Raw genomic sequence first — 13,789 nt, forward strand, 5'->3', positions numbered from 1 at the left:
TATATTATTATGTGATAAATATATATTTATTATTATGTAATAAATACATATTTATTTTATATATACATTTATATTCGAGTGTCAGAATACTATTAAATATAATGGCTGGGAAATTATATATTTAAAGTCTTACTGTATTTAGGACCATGGAAAATTCGAAAGGGGTTAATAATATGATATTTTTTCTTTGTAGGGGATGTTGGGGTAGAAAGACCAATGACATCTTTAGAGGCTGCTTGGCCTCTTGTGGAAACTTGGGCAGAGTGGTGGCCCATGCCCTGTGTAGTTATTTGCAGTTAAGGTTGTGTTTCCTTACCAATGTGGAAGTAACTTGTATCTTTTGCCTCAGTCTCTTGCAGTTTTCCCACCAGTCACCATTGCCTTTGCAATAACCTCAGTAACTAAAATGAAAAGCTGCTAGAAATTTAGTATCTAGAAGGATCATCCCAAAGATGATTGAGTTAGAGCCTGGAAGAGAAATCCGTTTGAATGCATTTAGGTCTGAAGGATTAATGCTGATCATTGAATTTCTATAAATGCTAAAGGCAAGTTTGTTTTGTTTTGTTTTGTTGTGTTTTGTTTTGAGATGGAGTCTCGCTCTGTCACTCAGGCTAGTGTGCAGTGGCGCAATCTCTGTTCACTACAACCTCTGCCTTCCGGGTTCAAGCAATTCTCCTGCCTCAGCCTCCTGAGTAGCTGGGATTATAGGCGCACTCCACCACACCCAGCTAGTTTTTGTATTTTTGGTAGAAACGGGGTTTCACCATGTTGGCCAGGCTGGTCTCAAACTCCTGACCTCGTGATCCACCTGCCTCGACCTCCCAAAGTGCTGTGATACAGGCGTGAGCTGCCATGGCAGGCCAAGGCAAGCTTTTTTTTTTTTTTTTTTTTTTTTTTTTTTTGGTACCTCCAAATTAAGATAATTCTGTAGAAAAATGAAGAGCCGTGCCTATTATTTGGACATTTTAATTAATACATATAGCTGGCCACTTCCTAAATAATATTTCAAACTGCTATTTACAAAGACTGCCATTTGTTAAGTAAGAAACCATTTGGAGTTCGGTGGTTTGTGATCAGGTATTTTGAAATTCATGATACTTTATAGATCCAGGGATTCCTATGACATTGACTAATTGACTACATTTTCCTGAGTGGAAAATAATGCAATTAAAATACATAATAAATCAGCGTTTGAGACTTAAAAATATAGATGATAAAATAAATTTTAAAATAAAGTCAATAAAAGAGTTCTAATTAATGCCATGGTTTGTACATACTGAAGTACTTAAATGCGAACATAAACAGGAACGTTTTGCTATACGGCATCCCTGGATAAACATCAACAGATTAGAGGTCCAGTGTCTTTCTTTACTGAATCATACCCATATCGCAAACCTTGAGATTTCTATGCTTAAAATTCTTCAGGGTAACCTAGAACCAAAAGATACATGTGCAACAATTTGAGTGCAGAATCGTGCTAGGTTTTCCTCGATTTACCAACCTCAAACATTGAAAGTTGTTTATCCTCCAACTGATTGGACAGTTCTTTTCAGCCACTTAGTGTTTACAAAGAATTAATTTTAGTATTCCTAATAACAACTCTCTCTTTTCGCACTCATCTGTTTATTTGGTTAAATTTAAACTATAACAAGTAAAATTGGCATATGCATGTTTGTTCCTAGTAACAACTCACTCTTTGTGCACTCAATTTATCTGTTATTTATTTACATTTAAACTATAACAAGTAAAACTGGCATATCCATGTTTGGGACTACGGGAGAGTGCACTCTTGGTAAGCTCACATCTCTACAGGTGGAAGTGGAATGCCCCATTCGACGGGAGATGAGCCCAGTGGCTGGCTGTGCTGGGATGTCACTCACACTGCTCAGAGTATTTTACAGTGGGACTGGAGGACAGTCAGTAAATAGAAGTCAATTGAAAACTTCGAGAGTAGCTACTTGTTTTGCATAATTTAGCAACTCAGAAAATAACATATGTAAATACATGTAACACTTAGACTGAATGTAGGCATTCTAAGAATATTGAGAAAAATGAAAGTACATTAATTGTTCTATAAGCCTTCAACAAGCATGTTTCTTTCTATAATGAAAAGTAAAATTATGTTTTCTTCTTCTGTATGGAAGAAGATATGAATGGTGATTTAATTACATTAACTTCAACTACATTGAATGAATACATGCTGACACGTGCATGCATATGATTAATACAGTACATGTAAACATTTTAGGATATTATTTTTTGAGTACCCATTTTAGAAAAGTGAAAAGCGAGATGAGAACTTATTAAGATGATTTATGATTCACTAAAGTCATATAGCAAAAAGAACAAAGTATGTTACCTAATACAGAATTTCTAAATGTAGAACCATATCCTGGTAATGTGAATATGATTAGAGATTCCAGGTGGAAATCATTTTTGACTCTCAGAATCTTAAATCATACCCAGATGATATAGACATGTAATATGCAAGCTACATTGAACATTCAAACTCTATTACTGTCTAATTCTTTTTCAAGGATGTTCTCCAACAACTGAGGTATCTTTTTCTTTTTTTCTACTAATATCCCTCACCTTCTTCTTGCCTTTATTTTTTCTTTTTTGTATCTTGCCTGTATTTCTCTTCATTGTGGTTTCATTAGGGTTTACTCTATTCCTATCCTTTCTCATTGGATAGCCCTAGGCAATGTTATGAAGTATGGGAAGTGGCCAGGTGCAGTGGCTCATGCCTGTAATCCCAGCACTTTGGGAGGTGGAGGCAGGTGGATAACCTGAGGTCAAAAGTTTGAGACCAGCCTGGGCAACATGGTGAAACCCCACCTCTACTAAAAATACAAAAATTAGCCGGGCATGGTGGTGGGCACCTGTAATTTCAGCTACTTGGGAGACTGAGGCAGGAGAATCACTTGAACCCAGGAGGATGCAGTGAGCTGAGATCGCGCCATTGCACTGCAGCCTGGGCAACAGAAGGGAAACTTTGTCTCAAAAAAAAAAAGGAGAGGAAGTTTGTCAGCCCTGTTAGAGATGTTAGAAACCGGTGAAACAATTTGGATTTTTACAGCATTCCCAATGTGTTTATTAGTATATTCATTGCTTCATTTGAGAGAGTGTGGATTATTTAGGTACATTCAATAATGTGTTTTCTATATATCATTAAAGCCATTTTGCAGAAATATGAAGAAAAGATTTTCCTAATTGAAAATATTTTTATGTAAATTAGTTCAGATTCCCCAGTACTTTTCATCATGATTGTTTGATTTTTGGGACCTTCCCTTGACAGTTTGTGACTGTTTCAGGTTCACAGAGGTAACGGGTGTTCTGTGAAAGCGTATCGAGTTGGATGATGAAACACTACCAAGTCATTTATGTTTTTTTTCCTCTTAACTTTGCATCTCGGTTTGAGACAAGTCTGCTCAGCTCCATATGTATGTGTTCAGTCCGTTCCATATGACACATTCTCTCAGGTAATGGAAACACAAAATAAAAATACAGACACTTCTAAACCTGACCAAGAGTGGCAGGTGGCACAACCCAACTGAGCACCCAGCACACCCAAACCCAGCCAGGGGAACAAGAAAGATATCTAAGCAGAGTATTTCAATTCATAGTGTAAGTTCCCGGAAGCAGTGCTGCAGGAAGAGAAAACAGGGCAATTACCAAATGGTCTTGTGTCTATTTTGGAAATGGCTTCCATGTTAGGTGAAGATTGAGTTGAATCTTGAGAAGACTGAATATATGAGAAGGGATTGGCCAGATCAAGGCTGTGGGTGTGTGTTTTGGAAATGGGGGTGGAGTTTGGGATGAAGATGAAGACCCTGTCTCACAAAAGGAGGACAAAGTATTGCAGTTAGGAAGTGTGAAGGCACATGGGCTGGGTTATTGTTTAAAAGTTTCCAAATACTCCTGGAAGGTGGAGAATGATAAAAGTATTATCTTCTTTGCTGACCTCTGAGGATTAAAGGGTCATTCACCTCAAATGGGGTTATGAATGGAAAATCAATTTAAAGTCACAAAATTGTAATATTATTATAATATTCAACTTTAGCATTGATATTTTAGATTCAGAGAATGCAACAGATAAAGTTTATGAGTAAATATTAGAATATTTAAAAATAGATTATATCAAAGAGAAGTAACATATTTGTAGATTTATAAAATTACATGGTGTGCATTTTGGCTGTTACTGTTTATATAAAATGATAGGAGCAATAATGATTAGCTTGTTTTCATTTCTACTTAAAAAAACAAGCTTCATAGAATTCTTTTGTACACATTTATTTTCTTTATATTTTTGATTAACGAAGGTACTCAGGTTGTGATATAAAAACCACCTTTGGGAACATGTCCGTAAATCATGCTGGGGACAGAATAAAGACTCATGCATCAAGTTGACAGCATTGATGGCATTATCCATGCAGAATTCCTGCATTCGGATACAAAGGGTGCTAGAAGTGATGGCATTTTCCATGCAGAATTCCTGCGTTCAGATACAAAGGGTGCTAGAAGAGACTTCACTTAGAAAAGCCTCCCTCGTACATGATTCTAAGATGCTTTTGGGTTGCTAAAATGGAATATTTTAGTACATTGCTATACCTCATATTTTGATAGTAGGAATGCCACAAGTATGCATAGAGGACCTGGAATATTATAATCCAGTGATATATTATTTTTAATAATTGTTGAATTATTTAAAATGAAATCATAGCATGTATTATTGCATTTATATGGGTAATTCTGGGAGGGGATTTCCACGCATCCATTGACAAAGGGCTGGAATGATGAATGATAATAATTTGCTCATTTTTGAATTTTGTATTACTCAGTGATTTTTCTAAGTTACAAAGCTGATTCTGGCACAAGGTAGAATATTTGCAAAGCAACATAAGCAAAATGAAGGAATGAAATCCACCTTCAATGTCATCAGGCAGAAAACAATAACTCCTAACTTTCGAGTGCCTACCCACGCAGTCTTTTAAAACTCTTTTGAAAATACATTATCAAAAGATTAAAAATTCAGAATTCAAAGCGAGGAGTGTATCTTTGAGATTTACCTGTTAAAGTAGTTTTTTTGTTTTTTGTTTCTGAGACAGAATCCGGCTCTGTCGCCCAGGCTGGAGTGCGGTGGCGCCATCTCGGCTCACTGCAAGCTCCGCCTCCCGGGTTCCCGCCATTCTCCTGCCTCAGCCTCCCGAGTAGCTGGGACCACAGGCGCCCGCTACCAAGCCCGCGTAATTTTTTTGTATTTTTAGTAGAGACGGGGTTTCACTGTGTTAGCCAGGATGGTCTCGATTTCCTGACCTCGTGATCCACCTGCCTCGGCCTCCGAAAATGCTGGGATTACAGGCGTGAGCCACCGTGCCCGGCCTAAAGTAGTCTTTGAACCAATTTTAATGTAAGTAATTGGAGAAAGTTATTTGCATTGTCTATGATTTCTGGTCAAATGCTATTGAAATCAGGTATTTTTACTGATACATAAAAATTGCACACATCTAAGGCATACATATGATGTTTTGACACATGCATACAGTGTGTAATCAGGGTAGTTGGAATATCCATTACCTCAAACATTTATCTTTCTTTGCGTTGGGAAACTTCCAAATCGTTCTTATAATTATTTTGAAATATATGATAATTTATTATTAACTATAGTTACCCTACTATGCTGTAGAACACCAGAACTCATTCCTTCCATCTCACTGTATGTTTGTGCCCAGTAACCAGCCTCTCTTCATCCCCTTCCCTTGTGCCCCTGTCAGCCTCCAGGAGCCAACATTCTACTCTCTACCTCCACGAGTTACACTTTTTTAGTTCCCATGTATGAGTAAGAACATGAGATACCTGTTTTTCTGTGCCTGGTTTATAAAATCAGGTACATGTCTGTTAGAGCAACTTTGGACCAAATATTGTGATGTACAACAATTACTACCATTACACATAATTAGATTTAATACCTTTAAAATTGTATTTTTACAGAATAATTATAAATTGAAATCTGATCTTAGAGTTGGCCCAATAGAAGTATAATTTGCCAATATGATTAAGACAAAGTTAGAAATTCAATGGCTTTCCTCTTTTTAGTCCCATAACAAAAGTGTAATTTAGTTATGAGTAACATCTTATTTTCTTTTGTAGCTGAGAGTAATAGTGAATCATTGGGAAGATATTCTAAGTACTATCATTCATTATATTTATTTACTCTTAGATTTAGTTGACAGAAGAGTCAAACTCTGTAAAATATTTTAAGAGATTTATTCTGAGCCAAATATGAGTAACCATGGCCCGTGACACAGCCCTCAGGAGGTCCTGAGAACATGCACCCAAGGTGGCTGGGGTACAGCTTGGTTTTATATATTTTAGCAAGGCGTGAGACATCAATCAAATACATTTAAGAAATACATTAGTTTGGTTCAGAAAGGCAAGACAACTCAAAGAGGCGGCTTCTAGGCTATAGGTAAATTTAAACATTTTCTGGTTGACAGTTGAGTTTGTCTAAAGATCTGGGATCCATAGAAAGGAATGTTCAGGATAAAGATAAAGGATTGTGGAGACCAAGTTTTATCGTGCAGAGGGAGCTCTCAGCGGACCTCAGAGAGAGCAGGTTGTAAATTGTTTCTTATCAGACCTAAAAGGGTGCCTGGCTCTTAATCGATAATCTTCTGGATCTGGAAAGAAAGGAAGGAAAACAAAGGGGAAAGGGATTCTCTCTAGAATGTGGATTTTCCCCAAGAAAATCTTTGCAGGGCAATTTTAAGATATGCCAAGGAAATATATTTTGGGGTTAAATTTTTTTTCCTTGTCTCATAATGTCATGCCAGAGTCAGATTGAAAAGTAAGTCACAATATATAGGGTCAAATAAAACCCATCTGATGAGAATTTGTGGTTTATAGGGCATGACTCCCTAGACCCCTTAGGTAGGAATTTGGGCAAGATAAAAAATCAGAGCTTGGTCCTCAATTTATATGTAGATAAAAATATAAATAATGGTTTTCCAAAATTATAAGAAATTAAAGGATGGAGAAATAACTCGTTTGCTATTTATTACAATGTTCACTCTTTAGCAAAATATTTTAACCTCCCCAAGATTTGATCTGAAAACAGATGGATGAATTACTAGAAGTTTCAATAAGTTACCACATAAATGTTTTTAGAATAGATCTTGACACAGAGTAGGCATTCAATTAGCATTAATAATTTTAAATGGTATTATATTTATGAGATGCATACGTTATATACATTCATGTAATTTACACATACACACACACATACACGTTTCCCAGATAAAAAAAGAAGAGATCATTAGAAAAACATACTAACTTAAAATAAATGAATCCAAGAAAAATACACAGATTTTGGCTGAATTAATATGAACAAATGATGTTTATAAATGATAATTGTACACTGAATATGGAGAAATCACCTTTATGTATGAAATATCCTTATTTGACTATTTTTTTAAAAAATATTTTTCTTCAGAACCTTCCCTCATCTTCATAATATTTTAAATTTAAACAAATATTTAAAATGGGCTGGGCACTACTGAAGGTCCATTTGGTAGGCTGAGGTTCGGATATGCTAAGTAGTGTATCCAAAGAAAAACAGTGTCTAGAGATTTTTATTGCTGCTAACTGAATCTCAACTCCTTCCCTGGAGATAAAGGCACGTCACTGCAGGGCAGATACAAAGTGGTCACTTTTAAGGGGCTGTATTTGTCCGTTCAAGGTCATCCTTTTAAGCATCAAATGTCATGTAGGTGAAAAATGGGTCAGGTACTTTAGAAAATGGTGGAGTAAAGCAACTGCCAAATTCAGGTAAGAGATACCGGTTATTTTGATTTAACAAGTGGCAGGATGCTTATACTGAATCTCAGAGCAGACAACAACTTCTGCTCCAGCTTGTCTGTCTTTAACCCCTCAGCCTGGAGTTACTTTCAATTTCTATAAGGACCCTTTATACCCTGTGATTGCATTATTGTTCCACAATATTCTGAAAAGCGCCTATTTTCCTATCTTTCCAATGAGATCCACAGGAAATTTGAAGACAGGAGTTTTCTTTGTTACCAAAAACACCAGGGGTTCACTTTAGATTCTGCAGCTTACTGCACAGAAAGCCAATCACTGAGACAGCAGGTATTGCTAAGGACAAAGGCTTTATTGGGTGTTGCAGCTGAGGAGATGGGAGATCAGTCTCAAATCCATCTTCACCACCGACTGAAATTAGGGGTTTATATAGCAGGGAAGAAATGTAACCTTGTGTGGGAAAACAGGAATTAGGGAGTAGTAAGGAAGAGGAGTTGGTCAACAGGAAGCAGGTGATCAGTTAAGTGATTCTGACCCTTTACGTATGCCCCACTTTCCATACTACCCTCTCTACCTAGCGCTGAGCAAGTAATGATGCAGGTTCTTGGCACAGTCTCTGGGACCAGCACAGCCTAGGAAATAGCCACATCTGTCCAAGTACAAATAAGGGAAACTTCCCTTTCCCACACAGGCAGTGTTGATTGTGACATACAAATATAGTTTCTTTCAAGACACAGAAATACCAGTAGATTGCAGTTAATATTCTGACAAGTAGAGGGCACACACAAAATTCAATATATTGGATGATCTCTATAACATTAACTGAATATGTGTTGATAAAAAAAAAACTCTGAAAAAATATTTCAAAGGGTGTTATTCCTAAGAAATAGTGAGGATGGTGAGGAATCTGGCATCTCATTGTCCAGATGCAGTGATTTTGTGGGTTTCAGCTCCTTCATATTATCTGGGTGGAATGCTGGTTTTCTGATAAAGGAATTTAGATAAGACAACTGTAAGTTTCTCATGTTTTAAGGCTAGGAGTGTCAATTTCTATGTTTATTTCAAAGGAACCATAAACATCAGTTCTATGAGAAAACTGGGCTAGTTTCATCATCAGGGGCCATATGATATTTCACCCCCTTAAACTACCAAACAGTGTTATGTCAGAAATGTTATTCACAGTTTGAATTCAACAGCAAGTTTTAGCAAAAATTCTGATATCCTATAAATAAGGAATATGATTTTAATTGAGATTGACAAGGTATATTTTATGAAAGAGTATAGGACGAGGTTAGCATTTGCTCATTTTGGCACCACTGAGAAGAAAATTCATATGTAATATTTTTCCACCATACAACATTATACATAGATAACCAACATTTTTCACACGAAGATTCTCCTCAAGGAGGGGAATGACCGCCCAAGGCATCAAACTCTACTTCTAGAACACCAGCTTATTATAGTCATACAGTCAAGTGGTGTTCTAAGAGCAACCTAAAGTTATAATACATCGGTGAGAGAAGCTAGCATCTGAGTTATATGTTACCTTCTCAGAAAAGACAAATATACCTGAATATAGCCATTACATGAAGCACTTAGCTCCTTTTCTCCAAAATAATATCTTTTTCTGTTTGCAAATGTAATGCAAGTTTACTGCAGAGTATCTGGAAAACAAAGAAAATATCTAAATAAGGAAATATGTTTTTAAAAATCGACTCTAATACTATTTCTTAGGAATAACACCCTTTGAAATATTTTTTCAGAGTTTTTTTTTTATCAACACATATTCAGTTAATGTTATAGAGATCATCCAATATATTGAATTTTGTGTGTGCCCTCTACTTGTCAGAATATTAACTGCAATCTACTGGTATTTCTGTGTCTTGAAAGAAACTATATTTGTATGTCACAATCAACACTGCCTGTGTGGGAAAGGGAAGTTTCCCTTATTTGTACTTGGACAGATGTGGCTATTTCCTAGGCTGTGCTGGTCCCAGAGACTGTGCCAAGAACCTGCATCATTACTTGCTCAGCGCTAGGTAGAGAGGGTAGTATGGAAAGTGGGGCATACGTAAAACATGGTTTCCTCTGCAGCATCTTTTAAACCAAGAGCAGATTTAGAAACAGTTTTTAATAGACTTTCCCTCCTCAAAATAGAAAAGGAAAAATACCAAGGGAGGTATTTATTAAGAGCCAGGTTCCAGAAGATATTGAGTTATGAAGTTATTTTTATGGTAAACATTCATTATACTTGCAAATATTTCCACTTACCCCTTTCAGAACTTAGGTAGGATTGCATTTGCTAGTCTTTTCATGGTTGAGTGGTACTGTGTGATTAGTAATGGCGAATTGGATATGAAAGAATTGGCTATGTGTCATTGCCAAGGCGTGACATGCACTGTTGGTGAGAGGCCTTGGACATCCTTTCATTTTCCTCGGGTTCCACGATTGCCAAAGTTCAAGACTAGGCTGAACAGAGACCCCTGCCTACCCACGGTGGGCAGGTAACCTGAGAGAGAAATATACTTTGTTTTTAGCCACTGAGATTTGGGGACTGATTTGTACTGCAGTATAGTTTTAGCCTGTTTTTATTCTTAATAATCACTGAGTATTTGTGGACTGTGCGTACAACACATTGGAATCGGTGTTGAATAAATGAGTACTCCTTCCTATTTGATCACGGAAAAGACATTAGAATGGTATTTCAAGGGCTAAAGCAATGGCACAGGCAAAGGTGAACTGAGAGCAGTGGTGGGGTGGACTAAATTCATAGTGGCTGGGAACAGTCTCTGCTTACACCTATTTTGCTGGAATAATTTTTAATAGCAACTTATTTTTTCTCAAAGGCCCTGGTTTGGATGATAAATTATGTCTTAGTTTTACATAAACCACGTGTTGACTTCTTTATCCTTACCCCTTCCTACTGAACAGATTTTATGATCTATTTATCATTGTTTACCTGATTGCTGTGTTTTGGTGTATTTTCATATTACTGTTTAACTTCTCATATTTTATTATGCTACATTTCTCAGTATAGCCCTTGATGTTTTCATTAATGGGGGTTCCTTTTCCCCTGGATTATAAAATACCAGTATTTGTTTAGCTCCCTACTTTACACTATATTGTAATAAACACAGTAAAATTTATTGTTTCATGAAATTGTTATTACAGTAATCACTGTCACAACAAAGCAAATACCAATGCAGAACTGTCTTCAATCCAAAAAAGAAAATGACATCTGATGCCCCAATATTACTTATTTTACCTTTTCCGAAGTCTTGTTTAGGGCTCCAGGTATGACCATATATATATTGAACACCTCATTATTGTCTTCTCTCTCTCCCTCTTGCTGTCTGTCTGTCTGTCTCTCTCAAGCAAGTAGTGGCATCAATCTATTTGAAAAATTTAGAGACCATTAGCAAATGTTTCCTGGAATCGTGTGTCTGGAAAATTGGTGGCAATTGGAGAAAATAGCTCAAAAACAGTTCGATTTTCTAGTTCCTTTGGACAAAATTACACCTATATCATCATGGGCAAGTCTTAAGAAAGGTGTTAAGATGTCATTAATTTATTCTGATTGACTTTCCTGGCTCAAATTTCCTGTTTAATTCTTTCACATGTACTTTCCTCTTTAACCCTTTGCCTTTATTGCTAAATGTGTGCAGTGATATATATATATATGAGTAAATATTTCATAATCCATATTATACTCCTTTTTTAAAAAATCAAATTTTAAAATCATCTCAATGAGAAGAAACTTTTGGTTTCTTGAAAACAATGATCAAAATCCTGTTTTCTAAACAGCATATTTCCAGCATAGATTAAATTACCAGTATATTTGCATACTAAGAAAGCAGACATTCCATTTAGAAATACTACACATATTCACCAAAGTCTGTAAAATCTGAGTCTTATGCTGTGCTGTGGTTCCCAAACCTTGGTATGCACTAGAATTACTTGGGAGGTTTTAAAGAAGAGTACTGCCTGAATTTAAGCCTAGAATCAGATTTAATTGGTTGTAGCTGAGTATTGATATAATTTTGAGTTCCTCTGGTGATTCTAAAGAGCAGTCAGTATGAAGAACTACTGTCTCAGTGGATGCCAAACTTTGCTGTGCACATTTTGGGTTGAACTGTGTCCCCAGAAAGATACGTTGAACCTGTAATCCACGAGACCTGCAAATGTGACCTTATTTGGAAACAGGGCCTTTGCAGATGTCATCTAGTTAAGATCAAGTCATGCTGGAATAGGGTGGGCCCTAAGCCAGTGACTGATGTTCTTATGAGAGGAGGGGAGTTTGGACACAGACACACACACAGAGAAAATACCATGTGAAGACCCAAGGGTACAAAAGACACAAAAGAGAGAAGGCTTTGTGAAGACAGATGTAGAGACAGTAGTGATGCATCCACAAGTTGTAGGACACCAAGGAGTGCCGGCCACCACCGGAAACTGGAAGAGGAGAGGTAGAACTTTTTCTTACAGCCTTCAGGAGCACAACCTCAACCCCTTGATTTCAGAGATGCAGCCTCCAGTACTATGAGGAAATATAGTTCTGCTGTTGTAAGCCACCATGTTTGTGTTACTTAGTCATGGCAGTCCTAGGAAATTAATACAGTGCATTATGATTCTTTGTTGAATGTACTAAAGCCAAAGAAGTTCAGTCCTTGTGACACACAAACTTAACAGAGTTTCTGGCAGTAGGTCATGGATGGGCTGCTGAAATTTAATGCAGCTTTCTAGTCCCTTGTGGTCCCCAGCCTTGCATCCTTAGAAAAAGTCTCAAGTCCCTTACCTGATCTCCTGACTCTTACTTGCATTTGAACAAGATCACCAGGTGAGTCCCGGGAGTCTGTCCTGCCTCCAGGACATCAGGAGGCACTCCAGGGGTGATCTTGTTTGCTGTAGCCAAGAAAATAATTTGTAAGATGTGTAAGAGCTTCAATCTCCCAGAAATGGAGTTAGTTGTTAAAAATAAGTTTTTCCTAAACATAAAAGAGGAGCATTCAGGGTTTCATTGAAAATCTAGTTGAAAATTGAGTTCAACACGCAATAGTAGTTCACTTGCTCTTTAAAATAAAAAAAAATCAGGCTCATAAATGGTTAATGTCTCCATCCTTTCATTTTGAGTGCCAGGCTTTGGTTCTTCTTTCGTTTCCATTTTTAGCTTACAGTCAATGGCTTTTCATAATGATTGGAAGGAAACATAACAAAATCAATTTCATGACTTATTTTCCTAACAATAGTGGACAATGTGCTTTAGAAAAAAAGAGTATTTGAAATAGGGTTTTACTGTTGTTGAGCCTTCATTTTTATGTTAACTGTTTTCTCTCTTTTCTTCCTTGTCCTTTTCACTGTGTAAATGACCTACTTTGAAGTTTCAAATAAAAAGAAGTTAAATAGGCTTTTATTTGGCTCTTGATTCTGTCTTTTTCCAGCAAATTTGGAAAAGGTCCTGACTTTGAGTATAACATGGCTGAGTGTAGAGAAGAAAAGAAAGAGCTTACCCTGACTTGTCTCTCTTTCCTGGTATGCTCAGGAGAGCTTTTCTAGCTTGGAGACGAAGCAACTAACCTGCCAATATTTGCACTCTATGAATAGAAACATTCGGATTAAAAAAATACAAAATAGAGGATGTTTATCTACTTTTAAAGACATAAGACACAAAAATTTAATTATATTGTGTGTGGGTTGTGTGGGGTGTGTGTGGGGTGCGGGTGGAGGTGGAGGTGTGGGGGGCTGTGGGGAGGGTGTGGGGTATGTATGGGAGTGAGTTTGGGGGGCTGTGTGTGGAGTGTGTGTGGGGTATGGAGGGGTGTGTGGGGTGTGTGGGGTCTGGAGGATTGTGGGGAGTGTGGGGTGGGAGTGTGGGTTGTATGGGGTACATGTGGTTGTGTGTGGGCTGTGTGTGGAGTGCGTGTGGGGTATGGAGGGGTGTGTGGGGTGTGGAGGATTGTGGGGAGGGTGGGGTGGG

The 13,789-nt window shown here is 37.3% G+C and overlaps 1 protein-coding gene across 1 annotated transcript in view; it reads left to right on the forward strand.

The window, feature by feature from the left end:
- Positions 1-5,392: 5,392 nt before the first annotated feature.
- MYO16 (myosin XVI) overlaps positions 5,393-13,789 on the forward strand; it is a 638,577-nt gene continuing 630,180 nt past the window's right edge. The window contains 1 exon segment of the mRNA XM_017868179.1: positions 5,393-5,410. The gene's annotated coding sequence lies outside the window, so the exon portion shown is untranslated.

The sequence above is a fragment of the Rhinopithecus bieti genome, unplaced genomic scaffold (assembly GCF_001698545.2).
Source record: "Rhinopithecus bieti isolate Rb0 unplaced genomic scaffold, ASM169854v2 scaffold_3734, whole genome shotgun sequence".
In the NCBI taxonomy this organism is placed as follows: domain Eukaryota; kingdom Metazoa; phylum Chordata; class Mammalia; order Primates; family Cercopithecidae; genus Rhinopithecus; species Rhinopithecus bieti.